Here is a 21,268-nt window from a genome sequence, read left to right as displayed (position 1 = left end):
AGATTTACAAGGATTCAACACATGATATGTCATCGGCCCCTACTCTACTCCCGTAGCCACGATTCTCCACACGGTTTGTCACCGGCCCCTACTCCGCTCCCTGTAGGAATGATTCTCCACACGGTTTGTCATCGGCCCCTACTCTACTCCCTGGAGGAATGATTCTCCACACGGTTTGTCATCGGCCCCTACTCTGCTCCCTGTAGGAATGATTCTCCACACGGTTTGTTATCGGCCCCTACTCTACTCCCTGGAGGAATGATTCTCCACACGGTTTGTCATCGGCCCCTACTCTACTCCCTGGAGGAATGATTCTCCACACGGTTTGTCATCGGCCCCTACTCTGCTCCCTGGAGGAATGATTCTCCACACGGTTTGTCACCGGCCCCTACTCTGCTTCCTGTAGGAATGATTCTCCACACAGTTTGTCATCGGCCCCTACTCTGCTCCCTGGAGGAATGATTCTCCACACGGTTTGTCACCGGCCCCTACTCTACTCCCTGGAGGAATGATTCTCCACACGGTTTGTCATCGGCCCCTACTCTACTCCCTGGAGGAATGATTCTCCACATGGTTTGTCATCGGCCCCTACTCTGCTCCCCGTAGCCACGATTCTCCACACGGTTTGTCATCGGCCCCTACTCTGCTCCCCATAGCCACGATTCTCCACACGGTTTGTTATCGGCCCCTACTCTGCTCCCTGGAGGAATGATTCTTCAAGAGGTTGCATTCTCAGCCCCCTACCTCTACTCTTTGCACTCATGACTGTGTGGCCAGATTCTGCTCCAACGCTATCTACAAGTTTGCAGATGATACCATTGTCGGCTGCATCTCAAATAACAATGAGACGGTGTACAGGAAGGAGGTAGAGAGCCTAGTGACATGGTGTCATGACAACAACCTTTCCCACAATGTCAACAAGAGGTGGTCATTGACTTCAGAAAAGGGGAGGGGTGTAGCTGCTGCTGTGGTGTTGAGGTTGAGAGGGTGAACAGCTTCAGGGTCTGAGGGGTGAGCATCACCAACTGCCTGTCATGGACCAGACACGGGAAACCTCCTGCTTTCCATGGCTACATAAACCTCGGGAAGACAACTCTAGCCCACCAGGCTCATGAGATTGGGGCGTGCTCAATCCCACCCCAAACTTCAGTTTGTGTAGATGCTGGGTAATTTGCTACCCCGTTGCAATTTAGTGCCATGAAACAACAGACTGTACACTGCATACGATTGAGGAATTATATTTATGAATCTGAACTAAAGGGTTTGTAAAGAAGGTCAAAAATAACAAAAAAAAACAAAAGAAATGAAACAGTCAAATGTGCACAAGTTGGAGCTCATCTTGAACTTCTCTGTCGCTCACGCGCTGGGCCCTCAGTCAACGTGAAAGTACACACCACTTTCTGAATGTCGCTCGCAATCATCTAGAACAAACGGGTCTCCCACCAGATCATACGCTACAACTGGTTCTCCCCAGCGTCTTCTCTCTTGATCTCCTCTTGAACAAAAGCCCTAGACCAACCTTATTGTCCCTCACCAAGAAAACCTCGCACTAATTGGATGGCACACACTCCACATTATCCCTGAACTTCAACAGTAACCCAAACAGGCTGAAAGCAAAACAGATCTGCTTTTACAGAGCTGCTAAATGAAATATTCACAACATAACAGTAAAGGTGTGAACCAAGGCATCACACACACAAGAAAATTCACCAACGCCTCAGGAGGCCAAAGGAATTTGACCTGGCTTCATGGCTCCCTGATTTTTATTGGAAAGCATCTGATCTGGCTGAATCATTGTGTGATACGGCAACTGCTCTGTCTGTGACCGCAACAAACCACAGAGTTGCTCAGCGCGGTTTAGATAGGTTTTTACCTAGTAGGGGAATTAAGGGTTATGGGGAAAAGACAGGCAGATGGAGCTGAGTTTACGGACAGATCAGCCATGAACTTATTGTATGGCGGGGCAGGCTTGATGGGCCAGATGGCCTACTCCTGCTCCTATTTCTTATGTTCTTATACGTCACAGAAACCAGACTTCCCCGCATCGACCCCGTCTATACTTCTTTCTGCCTCCATAAGGCAGCTGGCACAATGGAAGACCCCAGACATCCTCTCTTCTCCACTCTCCCAGGGCAGAAGATGTAAAAGCCAGAAAGCATGTACTTCCAGTCTCAGGGACACCTTCTGTCAGATTATTTAATTGTTCCCCAGTACAAGATAGACTTTACACCTCACAATCTACCTTGTTATAATCTTGAACCAGCACTGCACTCTCTCTGTAGCTATTACACTTTATTCTGCATTCTGTTATTGTTTTACTTTAGTCTAGCTCAATGCTATGTATAATAATTTGATTTGTATAAACAGTATGCAAGACAAAGCTTTTTACTGTATCTCAGTACATGTGACACTAATAAACCAATTACCAATGTTTGTATTCCCTGCTGAAAATCTTTAACACATCAGCCTTACTGCCACTATAAAATACCCTAATTGATCACAGTTTTAGTCAGGCAAGTCGAATTAAATCCTTAATTGAAAATCTCTGCTCTATGATGCAAGACTTCAAAGCCTCAGTAGTGAAAGCAATTAGTTAAGTGCTAATCAAATCTAAATTTCTTACATGTGTGTTGCAAATGCAAGAGCGGAGTCCAGCAAAAGTATTTACCATCTGCAAAAATGCTTCGGTACAGTACTCTGTTCAATAACTCCACCATGGATGGCAGCAAGCCCGGCTGTGGAAGGAGAAGGGGTGGGCATGGAGCCAGCAACACCTTGCCCGTAAAAACCAAGAACAACAGAAGCTCCAAACAGCTCATCCCTGGGAGTGCGAGGATCTTCGCACAGAAGATGTACAAGGTGGCTACACCTGTGAGATGGAGATGTGTCTCTACCAAAGGAGGTGTAAGGTAGCGAGGTGACATGTTTCTATCAAATGAGGTGCAAGGCACTCCTTCCCTCACCAGCCACTGGCCTGCAGGTCACCCTTGGGCAAGGGGTAGCACCTGCTTAGCCCCCCTCGATCAGGGTTACATGATGGTCATATGAGTAGCTGGTGCACATCACCTCCTGGTCACGCGACCACTGATGCCAGACAATGTCTGAAGAGTATTGATAATAGCTGGTCACCCATCTTGTAAAGTCATGCTCAAAAGAAGGCAATGGCAAAGTACTTCTGTAGAAAAATTTTCCAAAAACAATCATAGTGATGGAAAGACCATAATTGCCCACTTGATGCAATACGGCACATAACAAACAAACACCCGTGGACAGCTTGAAAGACTGGGCCAGGGCCGAGGACTCTGGTGAACTGCTATTGGCCCCAATAGGGGCAATGGGCTGAAGAAGACTGCGTTAAAAGCACCATTGCGATTTGGCAGTAACAGTATTGGTGCCACTTTAAATGTAAACCAGAATTCATATTCAGATTTATCACATGTACATCAAAGTATGCAGTGAAATGCATCATTTGCCTCAGGATGTGCTGGGGCAAGAGTAGCCACACATTTCAGCACCAACTTTACATGCCCACAATGTTCTGTACAACAGCAGCAAAACAAATCCCTCTCCCATGACCCAGACAGGCCACCCTTGGCCTCCAGTCTTTGTCCCCAGATTCTTAGAAGTTGGGCCTCCAACTTCAGACATCACCCAGGACTTGCCAATCATGTTTAACCTTGGAGTTAGGACCCACCCAGTCTTCCAACCTGACCCAGTCCCTCATGACTACCTTTGGCCTTGAACATTCAACTTTCAGGCTTCTATCTCTGGACTCACTGTGCTTTGCCCTCTGGACTTCACTGAGTTTGACCTTCAGGCCTCAACTTCTGGACTTGCAAGGACCTCCCACCCTGGTGACCCAGGAGAGAGGGTTCATCAGACTTCACGGGACCCACCCTGGGACTTGCCAATCCCAACACACTCACAGTGGACAATAGTCGTTAAGGCAGCTCACCCTGTTCTTCTTGGGCACTGGTATCATTGTTGCCTTTTTGAAGCAGGCAGGGAGCTTCTGACTGCAGCAATGAGAGATTGAAAACATATTTGAATACCCCTGCCAGTTGGTTAGCACAGGTTTTCTGAGCCTTACCAGGTACTCCATCACCTTACAGGAGTTCACCCTCTTGAAAGACAGCCTAACATTGGTCTCCGAGACAGATCACAGGGTCACCAGGTGCCTCTATAGTATCCAGGAAATCTTCAAGAAGCAATGGATTTCCAGCATCTGCCGAATTTCTTGGGGTTTAAGATTAAGGGTTCAGCACTGTATCCTTGTTGTTCCTAATAGTGCGTTCTCTGGACTGAGATCTCAGATGTTGTTCCTGGAATTTGTTGGAGCCACTCTCCCAGTCCAGGTGTCACAGCTCCAAGTGCTCCTGTCACCATTGGGATTACTCTGGCTTTAACCTTCCACATCCTTTCTTTCTGCTCTTTCAAGCTCTGGTGTTTCTCCAGCTTCTCATGTTCTCTCTTCCTGATGTTACTGTCTTGACCACATTTATTACGATTGCTTTCTTCAGTTCCTTGTCCAGTGTTACTATGTCAGGTTGGATGGCCAGTACCTGCTGATCAGTCCCACAGGATCTTAGCTGTTCCATTCTCCATACCTTCTCGGGCTTTTCCCTTTGGGACTGGGGAGTGTCCAATCCATACTCAGCGCAGATGTTCCTGTACACAATTCCTGCAACTTGGTTGTGCCGTTCAGTGTATGCTGTCCCTGTTTGCGTCTTGCACCCTGCTACTATGTGCTGGTTGGTTTCAGCGGATTCCTTGCACAGTCTGAATCTGAATCTTGGGTCTTGCCTGGTGTGGTGGATCCCTGCTTCTATTGCTCATGTTTAGCGCCTATTCTCGTGCAGCCATGAGCAGCCCCTCAGCCCTGCCATTTCCAGCCATTGGTAGGACTTTATAATGTCAGCTCCCTCTGATATCTGGCGATGGTACATCCCATGCAGTGGCTTGTCCTGCCATGGCCGCTGGTCCCCCGGCTCTACATTACCCTCTTCCATTTCCATATCGCCCACCTGCTGCCTGAGGTATTCTCCTAGCAGGTCATCTTGGGGGCCATCTTCCCGATATACTCATGGATGTTCCACATTTCTTCCGAGGACTGTGGCCTTGACACTTCCAGATCCCCATCCTCCTGTACAGTCACTCGATGTTGGACTTCAGATTGTTGTTAGAAGCTTCTAGGTCTTGATGTCTGTGACTTCCAGTTCATTCCCAGGCCAGCACACTATTACAGCTGGGTTTCTAGGGTGAATGTGTTGATGGCTCAGATCTTGTTCTTCCCATTCAGCTGGCTTTTTATGTCCTGTCTCACTCTTTGTAGGTACTTGCATGTTGCAGCCTTCCCTGTATCCTTGTCGTGGTTTTCATGTGCTTGCAGGATCCCCAGGTATTTGTAGCTGTCCTGTACATCTGATATGTGGCCTTTAGGTAACTCGACTCCCTCAGCCTCGATGGGTTTGCTTCTTTTCACTACCATCTGGCTGCACTTTTCCAGCCCAATGACATCCCAATGTCTCTGCTGTACACCCTTGTCAGGTGGATTAGTGAGTCGATATCTCTTCTGTTTCTGGTAAACAGCTTGATGTCACCCATGTACAGGAGGTGGTTGGTGGTCTCTCCACTCTTGAACTTGTACCCATGTCCAGTCTCTGAGATGATCTGGCTGAGGGGTTCAAGCCTGTGCAGAACAGTGATGGGGATAGTGCATCACTCTGGTATATTCCACATCCGATGGCCACTTGTGTTATTACCTTCGAGTTAAATTAAGTAAGTTTTACAAAAATAGGAAATAAAAAAAAAGTAGTGAGGTAGTGTTCATGGGTTCAATGTCCATTCAGAAATTGGATGGCAGAGAGGAAGAAGCTGTTCCTGAATTGTTGAGTATGTGCCTTCAGGCTTCTGTTCTTCCTTCCTGATGGTGGCAGTGAGAATAAGGCCTGTCTGAGGCACTGTCCATCATGAAAGACCTTACACCACCCAGGACACGTCTTATTCTCATTGCGACCAGAACAACTCACACAAAATGCTGGAGGAACTCAGCAGGTCAGTTAGGATGTATGGGGGGGGGGGGGGAAATAAAAAGTCTATCTTCAGTCCCTCCATCAGGACTAATTAGTGTTTACGATCAGTCTAAATTCTATAAGCTCACCAATGTTACATATTCTAACCAGTCACCTTTCTGCTCACACTTCAGAATCGAAATCAAGTTTATTATTAATGTCATGTCATATGAAAGTTGTTAACTTAGCAGCAGCAGTTCAATGCAATACATAATCTAGCAGAGAGAAAAAAATAATAATAAACAAGTAAATCGATTACATATTTGAATAGATTTTAAAAATGCAAAAACAGAAATACTGTATATTAAAAAAAAGTGAGGTAGTATCCAAAGATTCAATGCCCATTCAATGCCATCTGATTCAGATGGCAGAGAGGAAGAAGCTGTTCCTGAATCGCTGAGTGTGGGCCTTCAGGCTTCTGTGTCTCCTACCTGATGGTAACAGTGAGAAAAGGGCACGCCCTGGGCACTGGAGGTCCTTAATAATGGACGAATATTAACATTACGTTTTTTGAAATCCAGCTGCACAGCAACAAAGGCTCTGTGTGCAGGAGTGGTTCTGTTACTGCACAACTGCGCACACGCACACACAGGGCTTAGCGGGAAACAGTGACCTAGAAGAAACCTATGCATACAGACCCCTTATAGAGGAATCAGAACTGAACTTAGACACTTCGAACTATAACAGCATTACACTAACCACTACACCACCATGGTGCCCAGAACTTTGTCACAATGAAAGAGATCTTGAGCAAACCAGTCACAATTTTATTGCCATTATTCAACGTCAAAGCACATGAAAAGCAACTATGACATTTTACTCACAGCAATTCAGCAGAAAGCGCCAAAAATAAACAATGACAACACTTTAGAATGAGAAGATATGTAACTTAATTTACCGGAACACATCATGGTTCTTGCAAGATGCTGACAGAACTTCTTTGCATTTCCAGAATTTTCACCCTTTGCCTTATCCCACACTGCCAGGTTCAGGAAAAATTATTACCCTCGAATCATCAGGTCCCTGAACCAATGCAGATAATTTCACTCACCCTCAACACTGAACTGATTTCACAACCTACAGACTTGCTTTCTAAAACTCTTGTCCTCTGTATTATTTATTACTAATTTATCTATTATTATTTGATTTTTGTTTTTGTAGTTGCAGCTTTACACCTTTCCTACATTTCGGTCTTTGTTGTTTTTTATTTATTCTATTGTGGTTCTTTGTTCTACTGTGAATACCCGTAGGATAATTAATCTCGGGGTTGTATATGGTGACATACAGGTACTGCGATAATAAATTTACTTTGAACTTCATGTTAGACTTATGGTCTGATTAGACTCCGACTGTACATTCCAGATAACCAACTGGAAATTCTCAATTAGACCTTCTGCTCCGTCCGTAACTACACAGGATCTCACCTGGTCCTTTGTCACCAGCTTTCTGGTCACAGCATCATCTCCACCTCCTGAGAAGATTGAGGCAAGTGAGACTCCCCACAACCCCCCCCCCCCCCCATCATTTTAACAAATTTTTATAGGGACTCCATGGAGAGCGTCTTGACCAGCTACATCACTATCTAGTACAGGAATTGCAAGGCCCTGCAAAGGATTGCAAGAGCTACTGAGAAGATCATTGGGATCTCCCTTCCACCCATCTGAGATATTCATGAAGAGCTGTCAATGATCCCTCCCATCTGTCCAACAATCTCTTAATAGCATTAGAACAAGAACTTAGGATGGGAAACAGCTTCTTTCCCCGGGCTGCAAGACTACTGAACTCCCTGTCACCACCCCGGTCTCATCATGTATGAAGCCCCAATAGTGTTATACTGTTTACATTTTAACTTGTCATAAACGCACCTTATTATTTGTTAATTTATTTGGGGTAATATTACTTTATATGTTGTGTATGAGTTATGTGTACTGTGTTGGGCACCTTGGTCCGGAGGAACATGATCTCATTTGGTGGTCTACATGTAAACGGATGAATGACCATACACTTGAACTTGATTGAACACAGACAGGGTGAATGCACGCAGTTTTCTTCCCCTGCAGTTGTGGAATTAGGAAATAGAGGGGATTGGCTTAAGGTGAGACGGTAAAAGCTTTAATATGGACAACATCTGTTTACACGCAGAAGAGGGTCCGTTTATGAAACAAACTGTCAGAGGCAGGTACAATGACAACTCTTCAAAGACAAGTTGTATGGGCATATGGACAGGAAAATTTTAGATCAGGGGTTCCCAGCCTGGGATACACAGACACCTTGCTTAATGACATTGGATCTTGGCATAAAAAAGATTGGGAACCGCTGGTTTAGAAGGATACGGGCCAAATGCAGGCAAATGGGATAGGCTTCAATGAGCTCCTTGGTTGGCATGGACTAGATGGGCCAAGTGGCCTATTTCCTGACTGACTATTTGCTCAGAGAATTGTTTTCCTCAACTCGCCTCTAATTCTTCTCCCAGTTATCCTTCAGCTAAGAGAAACAGATCATAGTCGTAGAACACTACAGTACAGAAACCAGTCCTTCATCCCATCTAGTTCATGCCAAACCATTAACTTGCCTAGTTTGAATTGACCTGAAACCAGACCATAACCATCCATATCTCTCCCATCATATGCCTACCCAAATTTCTCTTAAATGCTGAAATCAAACCTACATCATCACTTCCATTGGCAGCTCATTCCACACTCTCACCTCCTTCTGAGTGAGGAAATTAACCCTCAGGTTCCTCTTAAACATTTCACCTTTCAGCCTTAACCTATGACCTCTAGTTCTAGTCTCACCCAATCTCAGTGGAAAAAGTCCGCTTGCATTTACGTTATCTATACTCCTCATGATTCTGCATACCTCTATCAAATTCCAACCTCCCCACCCCCCACTCTCCTACGCTCCTGGGAATAAAGTCCTAACCTGTTCAACATTTCCCTACAACTCAGGTCCTCGAGTCCCAGCAACATCCTTGCAAATATTCTCTGGACTGTGAAGAGGAATAAAGGGAAAGGTTAGGATGAGTGTAAACAGGAGTTGGTGCAAACATGTTAGGCCAAGTGTCTGTTGTCATGGTATACCCGCCTATGGTACATCATGGTGTACTCCTATTGTTCCTTTGTATGGTTTTATAGCTGATAACTGTGTATGTCTCTGAATGAGGATGACATGGAAGTTTGGTGATTAGCGCTGCGCTTTACAGTGCTAGTGATAAGCAGTCAGTGTTTAATTCCCACCGCTATAAAGGAGCTTAGGCATTCTCCCCGTGACTGTGTGGGTTTCCTCTGGATGCTCTGGTTTCCTCCCACAGTCCAAAGATGTACCTGTTAGGGTTTGAGAGTTGTGGGCATGCTATGTTGGCACCAGAATCATAGCTACTCTTGCGGGCTGCTGCCAGGGCGCACAATCTTCAGTGGTTTAATTTAACGCCCACGATGCATTACTCTATGTTTCCATGTACAAGTGATTAATAGAACTAATCTTAATATGACAGTGACTGGGGATTTGTACTTTGAGTTTTCACCTTCTAATCTGAACCAGGAGGCAATAGACTCGTTTCATATTAACAGAAGAAGGAAAAGAAACTGCTAAATGGATCTAAGCTTTACAGCCGGTGTCTGTAAGGAGTTTGTACATTCTCCCCCTTAGCATGTGGGTTTCCTCCCACAGTCTGAAGGTCGGTAGCTTAGTCGGTCAGTGGAAATTGTCCCGTGATGGTTAAAATCAGGGGTTGCTGGCAGTACAGCTCAAAGGGCCAGAAGGACTTGTTCTACACTGTATCTCAATAAATAAATTAATGAATCTTAGGGTTGTATATGGTGACATGTATGTACTTCGATAATAAAGTTACTTTGAACTTTAGGCACTAACAAATGCAGAAGAGTCAGGAACAAAAGGACAATTAAACTCTTACAATAATATAGATATTAGAATATTCGTGTGACGCTGTTACAGAGCAGGCGGTGGAATCTGAGGTTCAGTTCTGGTGCTGTCTATAAGGAGTTTGTACATTCCCCCCATGATTGTAAGGGCTTCCTCCAGGTGCTCTGGTTTCCTCCCACAGTCCAAAGACATTCCAGTCGGAAGGCTAATTGGTCATTATAAACTGTTCTATGATTAAGATAGAGTTAAATCGGTGGGTTGCTGGGCAGTCCAGCTTGTTGAGCCAGTAGGGCCCATTCTGTGCTGCATCGCAAAAAAATAAATAAAATAAAATAATCAATATTTTCAAAAGAAAAAGATATTTAAGAAGTTCCAAAATGCTTCAGCGGATTGTTCATAAAAGTAGCAGCAATCAAGCGAATATTCTGACAAAAACAAAATGACCAGTCACAAATCAAGCAAAACAGGAGTTTATGAAAACAGGCGGACTTTGTCCCTGATACCACTTACGCCGGCTGTCTGCCAAAAACCAAAGAATCAGTCTTCAAAAGAACAAGTTCTTTCCTTCTGCCTGTTTCTCAGTCATATTTAGTGCAGCAGGTTACAAGGAAAACAGCAAAGGTTATTTCAACTTGAATCCTGCAATTATGGCTGTGTGACATCTTGTCTGCCAATGAGCACATCCACAAGGATGTGCCACCACAAAACAGTAGCATCCATCAAGGATGTCCTCCATCCAGGCCATGCTCTCCTCGTGCTGCTACCATTGGGAAAGGGATACAGGAGCCTGAAAACCCACACCACCAGGTTCAGGAACAGTTATTACCCTGCAGGAATGTTGAATACTGGGTGAAACGTGAAGACTTTGGGGTAACTGCAAGTCTGTGTTTTTGCTCAACACACACAAAATGCTGGTGGAACACATCAGGCCAGGCAGCATCTATAGGGAGAAGTGCTGTTGACGTTTTGGGCCGAGACCCTTTGTCAGGACCAACTGAAAGAAAAGATAGTAAGAGATTTGAAAGTAGGAGGGGGACGGTGAAATCCGAAATGATAGAAGACCGGAGGGGGTGAGGTGAAGCTGAGAGCTGGAAAGGTGAATGGCAAAAAGGATACAGAGCTGAAGAAGGGGAAGGATCATGGGACAGGAGGCCTCGGGAGAAGGAAAGGGGGAGGGGAGCACCAGAGGGAGATGGAGAACAGGCAGAGTGATGGGCAGAGAGAGAAAAGAAACTAAATATATCAGGGATGGGGTAAGAAGGGGAGGGGCATTAACGGAAGTTAGAGAAGTCAATGTTCATGCCTTCAGGTTGGAGGCTACCCAGCCAGACTATAATGTGTTGTTCCTCCAACCTGAGTGTGGCTTCATTTTGACAGTAGAGGAGGCCATGGATAGACATATCAGAACGGGAATGGGACGTGGAATTAAAACTTGTGGCCACTGGGAGATCCTGCTTTCTCTGGCGGACAGAGCGTAGGTGATTCCACATCCCATTCCCATTCTGTTATGTCTATCTATGGCCTCCTCTACTGTCAAGATGAACCTATGAACTCACTTTCAAGAACTCTACAACTCATATTCTCAATATTATTTATGGCCTATTATCCAGTATTATCTTATTTATCTTTTTGTATTTGCACAATTTGCTGTCTTTTGGTTGTTTGCTAGTCTTTTTTTGCGTGTAGTTTTTCATTGATTTTATTCTGTTTTATCGTTTGTGTTTATTTTGAATGGCCACAAATAATTGCACAAACTGTTGGAGGAGCTCAGCAGGTCAGGCAGCATTACCGTCGACATTTCGGGCCAAGACTTTTCATCAGGACAGGAAAGGAAAGGGGCAGAAACTAGAATGAAAAGGGAGAGGGACAGGGAGGAGTACAAACTGGCAGCTGGTAGGTGAGAGTAGGTACAGGGGGTAAGGAGGGTGGGTGGGGGAGGAAGGATGATGTGAAAAGCTGAGAGGTGAAGAGGTATCTAGACCATGGGAGAAAGGAGGAAGGGTATCTGAGGGAGGTAGTGAGCAGGTCATGAGGGTGGGAGAGGGGAAGAGAAGCAGCCTCACCCCCTGTCTTCTCCAGTCCCGAAGGGTCTTGGCCAAAATATCGACTGTTTATACTTCGTGGATCCTGCCTAACCTGCTGAGTTCCTGCATCATTTTGAGCATGCTGTTCACAATTTCCAACATGTGCAGTTTCTCTTGTGACTCAGCCAATGAAGCATCCTTTGTTGAAGGCAGTCAACTCTCAACTGCTTCGATACCTTGTCAGGAGCCATCTGACCGAATGCGTTGCATGGTAAAGATGGAGTATATTTCTTAAACACAAGAGATTCTGCAGATGCTGGATAACCAGAGCATCGCACACACAAAATCCTGGAGGAACTCAGCAGGTCAGGAAGCATCTATGGAAATAAACGAACAGTCCATGTTTCAGGCTGAGACCCTTTATCAGGACTGGAAAGGAAGGGGGCAGCAGTCAGAATAAGGTGAGTGGGGAGGGGAATGGATATGAATTTGCAGTGTTACTTCTCCAAATGAGATTGGATTCATTATGGCAGTAGAGAATGTGTTGGACCAACACCTCACATTCTGACTAGGTAGCCTCAAACCTGAACATCAATTTCTCCAACTTCCAGTAATTGCTCCCCCCCTTCCCTCTTTTTCCATTCCGGTTCCCCTCTCACCCCTTCTCTTCCCCTCATCTGCCCTTCACCTTCCTCTGGTGTCCTTTTTCCTATGGACCACTCTCTTCTCCTATCCTATCAGATTCCTTCTTCTCCAGCCCTTTAGTTTTTCCACCCATCACCTCCCAGCTTCTTTCTTCATCCCCCTCCCCAGCCTTCTGGTCTCACCTATCACCTGCCAGCTAGTCCTACTTCCCCTCCCCCCCACCTTCTTATTCTGGCATCTTCCCCCTTCCTTTCCGGTCCTGATGAAGTTGTCTCAGCCCAAAGCTTCAACTGTTAATTGGTGCTACCTGAACTGCTGGGTTCCTCCAGCACTTTGTGTGTGTTGTTATATATCTTTGCTCATATAAAGACTTGAACTAGAGAGAGCAGCTGGAGGTCATGGGTTAAGGGTGAAAGGTGAAATGTTTAAGGGGAATTTGGATCCACGCAGTATATGGATGGGAGGGGTGTGCAGGGCTCTGGTCTGGGTGCAGGTGGACACAAAGGACCTGTTTCTCTGCCTTCGTGTTCCATGACTATATATACTAACATTATATCAGAGATTGACAATAGAAAGATCAGTGATGTTTCCAGTGACATACGTGTGTGACTTTTCAGGTGCACCTGTATTTATTTTAAACAATCTTCCCCTCCCAATTACAAATGCCAAAGTTCAATGTAAATTTACCAAAGTATGCATGTCACAATATACTATCCTGAGATTCATTTTCTTGCAGACATGCACAGTTGATACAAAGAAACACAACAGGTTCAAAGACAGACAACCAAACTAACCCTATCCACTATGTGCAAAAGACAACCTTCATTATTTAAAAAAAATAAATAAATCATGAATAACTACATCTGCATGAAGAGCATCCAGCTGCAGCTCCGTGAAGACCGTGTTAGGGATCTGGAGCAGTAGCTGGATGACCTTCAGCTTGTACGGGGGAGTGAGGAGATAGTTTATCAGAGTTACAGGGGTGTAGTCATCCCAAAGTTGCAGGAGGTGAGTAGCTGGGTGACTTTTAGGAGAAATGGAAGTGTGAATAGGCGGTTAGAACAGAGTACTCAATAATAAGTACACCATTTTGGATACAGTTGTGGGGGATGACCTCCCGGGGAATGTCACACCAACCCGGTTACAGGCACTGAACATGGGTCTGTGTGTAGGAGGGACAGAGGGAGAAGAGGGGAGAGATAGTAATAGAAGGAGCAGACAGGAGATTCTGTGGATGAATGGTATGTTGCCTCCCTGATGCCAGAGTCAGGGACATCTCAGATAGCTTCCACAGCATTTTGGAGGGGAAGGGAGAGCAGCCAGATGTCGTGGTACATATCGGTACCATTGACGTAGGAAGGAAAAGCAAAGAGGGCCTGAAGCTAGGGTAGAGAGAGCTAGTGTAGAGGGTAATTTAGAGAGCTAGGTAGAAAGCTGAGAAACAGGACATCCCACATAGTAATTTCTAGATTTCTGCCTGTTCTGCCCACCAGTGAGGGGAGAAACAGGATGATTTGGCAGATAAATACGTGGCTGAGAAGCTGGGGCAGGGCTTCAGGTTCTTGGATCATTGGGATCTCTGCTGGGGGAGGTATGAGCTGTACAAGAGTGGCTGGTTGCACCTGAACTCAAGGGGGACCAATATTCTCCTGGGCAGGTTTGCTAGAGCTGTTGGGGAGGCTTTAAATTAATTTGTCGGGGGGGTGGGAACCACAGTGAAGGAATTCAGGGTAGACAGATGGTAAAAAAAAGTAAAGATAGCATGCAGTCAGACTGTGAGGAAGGTCAAGAAGACAATAGGACAAAATTGCAGACAGCAGAGTGAGCATCAGTGCATTAGGGATGCAGAGTCAAAAAGGGTAGCAAATACAGTACTCAAGGTGTTATATCTCAATGCATGGAATACAAGAGATAAGGCGGATGATCTTCTTGCACTATTACAGATTGTCAGGTATGATGTGATCATCACTGAATCGTGGCTGAAGGACGGTTGTATTTGGGAGCTGAATTTTCAATGTTGCACTTTGTATCGGAGGGATAGGAAGGCAAGCAAAGGCAGGGTGGTGTGGCTCTGCTGGAGAAGAATGGCATCAAATCAGTAGGAAGATGTGACATACAATTGGAAGGTGTTGAATCGTGGGTTGAGTTAAGCAACTGTAAGGGTAAAAGGACCCTGACGGAAATTATACACAGGACTCCCAACAGAAGCCGGGATGTGACCCACAGATTACAGCAGAAAATAGAAAAGGCATGTCAAAAGGGCAATGATATGATAGTCATGGGAGATTTGGGAAAGTCAGGTTGGTAATGGATCTCGAGAGTGTGGGTTTGTTGAATGCCTACAAGGTGGTTTTTTAGAGCAGTTTGACATTGAGCCTATTAGGGGATCAGTATACTGAATTGGGTGTTAAGTAATGAACAGGAGCTGATTAGGGAGCTTAAGGTAAAAGAACCCTTAGGAGTCAATTTGATTGAGTTCAACTTGAAATTTGATAGGGAGAAAGTAAAATCTGACACAGCAGTATTTCAGTGGAGTAAGGGAAATTATGGTGGTATGAGAGTGGAGTTGGCCAATGTAAATTGGATGGAAATGCTGGCACAATGATAGCAGAGCAAAAATGGTATGAGTTTCTAGGGATAAAAGAGGAATGAGCAGGATAGATTTATTCCAAAAATAAAGAAATACTCAAATAGCAAAATAGTACAACCATGGCTGACAAGGGAAGTCAAAGCTAATGTAAAAACTAAAGAGAGGGCATACAACAAAGTAAAAATTAGTGGAAAGATAGAGGATTGGGAAGTGTTTAAAAACCTAAAGAGAGCAACTAAAAGAATCATTAGGAAGGAAAAGATAAATATGAAAGCAAGCTAGCAAACAATATCAAAATGGATAGTAAAAGCTTTTTCAAGTATGTAAAAAATAAAAGAGATGAGAGTGGATATAAGACTGCTAGAAAATGAGGCTGGAGAAATAATCATGGGAGGACAAGGAGATGACAGATGAACTAAATGAGTATTTTGCATCAGTCTTCACTGTGGAAGACATTAGCAGTGTGCCAGATATTGAAGGGTGTGAGGAAAAAGAAGTGGGTGCAGATACTATTACAAGAGAGAAGGTGCTCAAAAAGCTGAAAGACCTAAAGGTATGCAAGTTACCCGGACCAGATAAACTGCACCCTAGGGTTCTGAAAGAGGAAGCAAAAAGATTGTGGAAGCATTAGAAGTGATCTTTCAAAAAAAAAATCAATGGACTTCGGAATGGTGTCAGAGGACTGGAAAGTTGCAAATGTCACTCTACTTTTTAAGAAAGGAGGAAGGCAGCAGAAAGAATAGATGTTAGCCTGACTTCAGTGGTTGGGAAGATGTTAGACAATTGTTAAGGATGAAGATATGGAGTGCTTGGTGATGCAGGACAAGATAGGGCAAAGTCAGCATGGTTTCCTTCAGGGAAAATCTTGCCTGACAAACCTGTTGAAATTCTTTATGGAGATTACAAGTAGGATAGATAACACAGATGCAGTGGATGTTGTATATTTGGATTTTCAAAAAGCCTGACAAGGTGCCACACACCACACATGAGGCTGCTTACCAAGTTAGGAGCCAATGATGTTACAGGAAAGTTACTGGCTGATTAGCAGGAGGCAGTGAGTGGGAGTAAAAGGATCCTTTTCTGGTTGGCTGCCAGTGACTAGTGGTGTTCCGCAGGGGTCAGTGTTGAGACCGCTTCCTTTTATGCCGTATATCAATGATTTAGATAATGGAATAGATAGCTTTGTTGCCAAGTTTGCAGATTGATGGAGGGGCTGGTAGTGTTGAGGAAACAGGTAGGATGCAGAAGGACTTAGATTATGAGAATGGGCAAGAAAGTGGCAAATGAAATACAATGTTGGAAAATGCATGGTCATGCACTTTGGTGGTAGAAATAAATGTGCAGACTATTTTCAAAATAGAGAGAAAATCCAGAAATCTGAGATGCAAAGGGACTTGGGAGTCCTTGTGCAGAACACCCTGAAGGTTAACTTGCAGGTTGAGTCAGTGGTGAGGAAGGCAATGCCATGTTAGCATTCATTTCAAGAGGTCTAGAATACAAGAGCGGGGATGTGATGCTGAGGCTTTATAAGGCACTGGTGAGACCTCACCTTGAGTATCGTGAACAGTTTTAGGTCATCAAAATAAGGTTGTGCTGGCATTGGAGAGGTTTCAGAGGAGTTTCACAAGGATAATTCTGCAAATGTAAGAGTTATCATACAAGGAATGCCTGTACTCAATGGAATTTAGAAGGATGAGGGAATATCATTGAAACCTTTTGAGTGTTGAAAGGCCTAGATAGAGTAGATCTGGAAAGACTGTTTCCTATGGTGGTGGAGTCTAGGACAAGAGGACACAGCCTCAGGTTAGAGGGGCATCCATTTAATACAGAGATGCAGAGAAATTTATTTCACTAGAGGGTGGTGAATTTGTGGAATTTGTTACCACGTGCAGCTGTGGAGGCCAGGTTGTTGGGTGTATTTAAGGCAGAAATTAATAGTTTCTTGATGGGACATGGCATCAAAGGTTACGAGGAGAAGGCCAGGGGGTGGGGCTGAGGAGGGGAAAAAGGATCAGCCATGATTGAGTGACAGACCTGACTCGATGGGCCGAGTGGCCTAATTCTGCTCCTATCTCTTACAGTCTAATTATGAACAGAAGTTGAGCAGTCCATTAAGGTGAGTGAATCCAGGATGGTGCTGGTGATACACAGCAATGTTTTTCAAGAAACTCTCAAAACTTCCAGATATACTTCTTCTGAACTAACTTTCAACTTACTCCAAGATCAATCTAACCTCTCCCTCCTATCTAGTCCTCAAATTGTCAGTCACCCATGTGCCTATCTAAGCATCTCTTAATGTACCTGCCTCTACCACAACCCCATTGGGGAAATATCAATGCCCTTGAATGAAAAAGCCTTTTCAAAATAGTGGGTACAATCCACTCCATCATGGGCAAAGCCTTCCCCACCATTCACCAACTGCACGGAGCCATGTCACAGGAAACCATGGTACCCCAATCATGGTGATCATGTTCACTTCACATTGCTGCCATCAGAGAGAAGGTATCTCACACCACCAGGTTCACAGACAGTTATCACCCCTCAACCATCAGGTCCCACACCACCAGGTTCACAGACAGTTATCACCCCTCAACCATCAGGTCCCACACCACCAGGTTCACGAACAGTTATCACCCCTCAACCATCAGGTCCCACACCACCAGGTTCACGAACAGTTATTACCCCTCAACCATCAGGTCCCACACCACCAGGTTCACGAACAGTTATCACCCCTCAACCATCAGGTCCCACACCACCAGGTTCACGAACAGTTATCACCCCTCAACCATCAGGTCCCACACCACCAGGTTCACGAACAGTTATTACCCCTCAACCATCAGGTCCCAGACCACCAGGTTCACGAACAGTTATCACCCCTCAACCATCAGGTCCCACACCACCAGGTTCACGAACAGTTATCACCCCTCAACCATCAGGTCCCAGACCACCAGGTTCACGAACAGTTATCACCCCTCAACCTTCAGGTCCCACACCACCAGGTTCAGGAACAGTTATTACCCCTCAACCATCAGGTCCCACACCACCAGGTTCACGAACAGTTATTACCCCTCAACCATCAGGTCCCACACCACCAGGTTCACAAACAGTTATCACCCCTCAACCATCAGGTCCCACACCACCAGGTTCACAGACAGTTATCACCCCTCAACCATCAGGTCCCACACCACCAGGTTCACGAACAGTTATCACCCCTCAACCATCACCTCCTGAACCAGCACGATAACCTCACTCACAACCCTGAACTGATTCCACAACCGAAAGGCTCACCTTCAAGGACTATACAACTCATGTTCTCGGTATTTTTTTAAATTCCACAATTCTTTTGCACATTGGTTGTTTGTCCATCTGTCTTTATACATAGTTATTCTTAAATTCCATTGCAGTTCTTTAATTTCCGGAAAGTACCAGCAAGAAAATGAATCTCAAGGTGGTGTTCATCCTTTGATGATAAATTTACTTTGACTAGAAAGGAAAATTACTTCACTGAACTGGCCAAATCATTTAGTTCAATTAATTTGCATCCAAAAAAACAGAAGAAACAAAGAACAGTTCAGGCCATTCAGCCCACAATGTTGTGCTGACCTTTTAACCTACCCCATGATCAACCACATTGCTCTCCATCTCAGAGTCTCTTAAATATCCCTAACATATCTGCATCTACCACCACCCCTGGCAGAGCATTCCATATCCCTACCACTGTGTAAAATACACCTCCCTTATACTTTCCTCCAATCACTCTTAAATTATGCCCCCTTGTATTAGTAATTTCCATCCTGGGAAAAAAAATCTGTGACTGTCCACTCCATCTATGCCTCTTCTCGTCTTCTACACCTCTACCATGTCACCTCTCACCCACAACGACGTGCCTACCCCTTTAACCTAATCTAAGCTCAATTTCATTATGCCCTCCCACATGCCCCTCCGTTTCTCCAGCACCCATGTGTCTATCTAAGTATCTCTTAATTGTCCCTAATGTACCTGCCTTTATCACCACCCCCGGCAGGGCGTTCCATACACTCATCACTCTCACTGTTAAATAAACATTCTCCCTATCCTCTCCTCCAATCAACTTAAAATAATGCCTCCAAAGTTTGGATATCGTGCTCGGCTGAATTTCCAACACCTCAGGATTGTTTTGCGTCTGCGGTGTAACATATTTAATCGCCCACAAGGCGAGCCTGCCGACGGAACGTTGCAGGCGCTGGCAGCAAAATAGAATTAAAATGTGCCTTCTGCAGGTAGAGACGACGTTTCCAAGTCACTCAGTGACGGGGAAGGTTTCTGCTTTGGCGAGAAACACCATCATCGCTTCCTTGCGCTAAATGAAAGTTTCGATCAAGGAGCAACCGCGTTCCTTAAACCTTCATTCAGTGTTTTCTATCTTGAACGGCTGATAAATACCACCCGCTTAAACGCTGAACACCAACAATTCGCGTCTGCAGAGGGGCGGGATAACAACGCACCGTTCCCATTTAATGCTGCCCCTTGGGGAGGGGGAGGAGAGACAGGTGACCCCAGTCGCGCGGCTGGGGTGCGAGAACAGATGAACCGTCAGTGGTAAAAGATCAGTTAAACTGGACGGGCGGGGAGAGGGGGCAGCGGAAACAGGTGACGGGGAAGAGGGAGAACAGGTGTCCCGGGCCCGGGAAGGTGGGGTGGGGTTCAATGACGCTGGGGGTAGGGAAGTAACAGACAGAGAGTGGGGAGTGTTACAAGTGTCCCGGGCGGTAGGGCAGGAGAGGGTGAGGGAGGGCGGGGGGGCGGAGAGTTGGGGGGGGGGGTTGAAACAGGTGTCCCGGGTCGGTGGGGGTGGAGGTGGGACGAACAGCTCTTCCGGGTCGGTAGGGTTGGGGCTGGGGTGGGGAACAGGTGTCCCGGGTCGGTAGGGTGAGAGGGGGTAGGAACAGGTGTCCCGGGTCGGCAGGGTTGGGAATGGGGGGAGGAACAGGTGTCCCGGGTCGGTAGGGTGGGAGGAGGAGGGGGGAATAGGTGTCCCGGGTCGGTAGGGTGGGAGGAGGGGGGAACAGATGCCCCGGGTCGGTAGGGTGGGGGAAGGGAACAGGTGCCCCGGGTCGGTAGGGTTGGGAATGGGGGGAGGAACAGGTGTCCCGGGTCGGTAGGGTGGGAACGGGGGGGAGGAACCGGTGTCCCGGGTCGGTAGAGTGGGAGGAGGAGGGGAACAGGTGTCCCGGGTCGGTAGAGTGGGAGGAGGAGGGGAACAGGTGTCCCGGGTCGGTAGGGTGGGAGGAGGAGGGGAACAGGTGTCCCGGGTCGGTAGGGTTGGGAATGGGGGGAGGAACCTGTCCCGGGTCGGTAGGGTGTGAGGAGGGGGGTGGGGGAACAGGTGTCCCGGGTCGGTAGGGTTGGAAATGGGGGGAGGAACCTGTCCCGGGTCGGTAGGGTGTGAGGAGGGGGGTGGGGGAACAGGTGTCCCGGGTCGGTAGGGTTGGGAATGGGGGGAGGAACCTGTCCCGGGTCGGTAGGGTGTGAGGAGGGGGGTGGGGGAACAGGTGTCCCGGGTCGGTAGGGTTGGGAATGGGGGGAGGAACCTGTCCCGGGTCGGTAGGGTGTGAGGAGGGGGGTGGGGGAACAGGTGTCCCGGGTCGGTAGGGTTGGGAATGGGGGGAGGAACCTGTCCCGGGTCGGTAGGGTGTGAGGAGGGGGGTGGGGGAACAGGTGTCCCGGGTCGGTAGGGTGTGAGGAGGAGGGGAACAGGTGTCCCGGGTCGGTAGGGTGGGAGGAGGAGGGGAACAGGTGTCCCGGGTCGGTAGGGTTGGGAATGGGGGGAGGAACCTGTCCCGGGTCGGTAGGGTGTGAGGAGGGGGGTGGGGGAACAGGTGTCCCGGGTCGGTAGGGTGTGAGGAGGGGGGTGGGGGAACAGGTGTCCCGGGTCGGTAGGGTGTGAGGAGGGGGGTGGGGGAACAGGTGTCCCGGGTCGGTAGGGTTGGGAATGGGGGGAGGAACCTGTCCCGGGTCGGTAGGGTGTGAGGAGGGGGGTGGGGGAACAGGTGTCCCGGGTCGGTAGGGTTGGGAAT

The 21,268-nt window shown here is 46.6% G+C and overlaps 1 protein-coding gene across 3 annotated transcripts in view; it reads right to left on the bottom strand.

The window, feature by feature from the left end:
- myo5b (myosin VB) overlaps positions 1 to 21,268 on the bottom strand; it is a 299,416-nt gene that overhangs the window by 277,813 nt on the left and 335 nt on the right. The window lies entirely within an intron of this gene.

Source organism: Hypanus sabinus, chromosome 14 (genome assembly GCF_030144855.1).
Source record: "Hypanus sabinus isolate sHypSab1 chromosome 14, sHypSab1.hap1, whole genome shotgun sequence".
Lineage (NCBI taxonomy): Eukaryota > Metazoa > Chordata > Chondrichthyes > Myliobatiformes > Dasyatidae > Hypanus > Hypanus sabinus.
The sequence above is the reverse complement of the archived record's forward strand: the minus strand, read 5'-3'. Positions and strand labels throughout refer to the sequence as shown.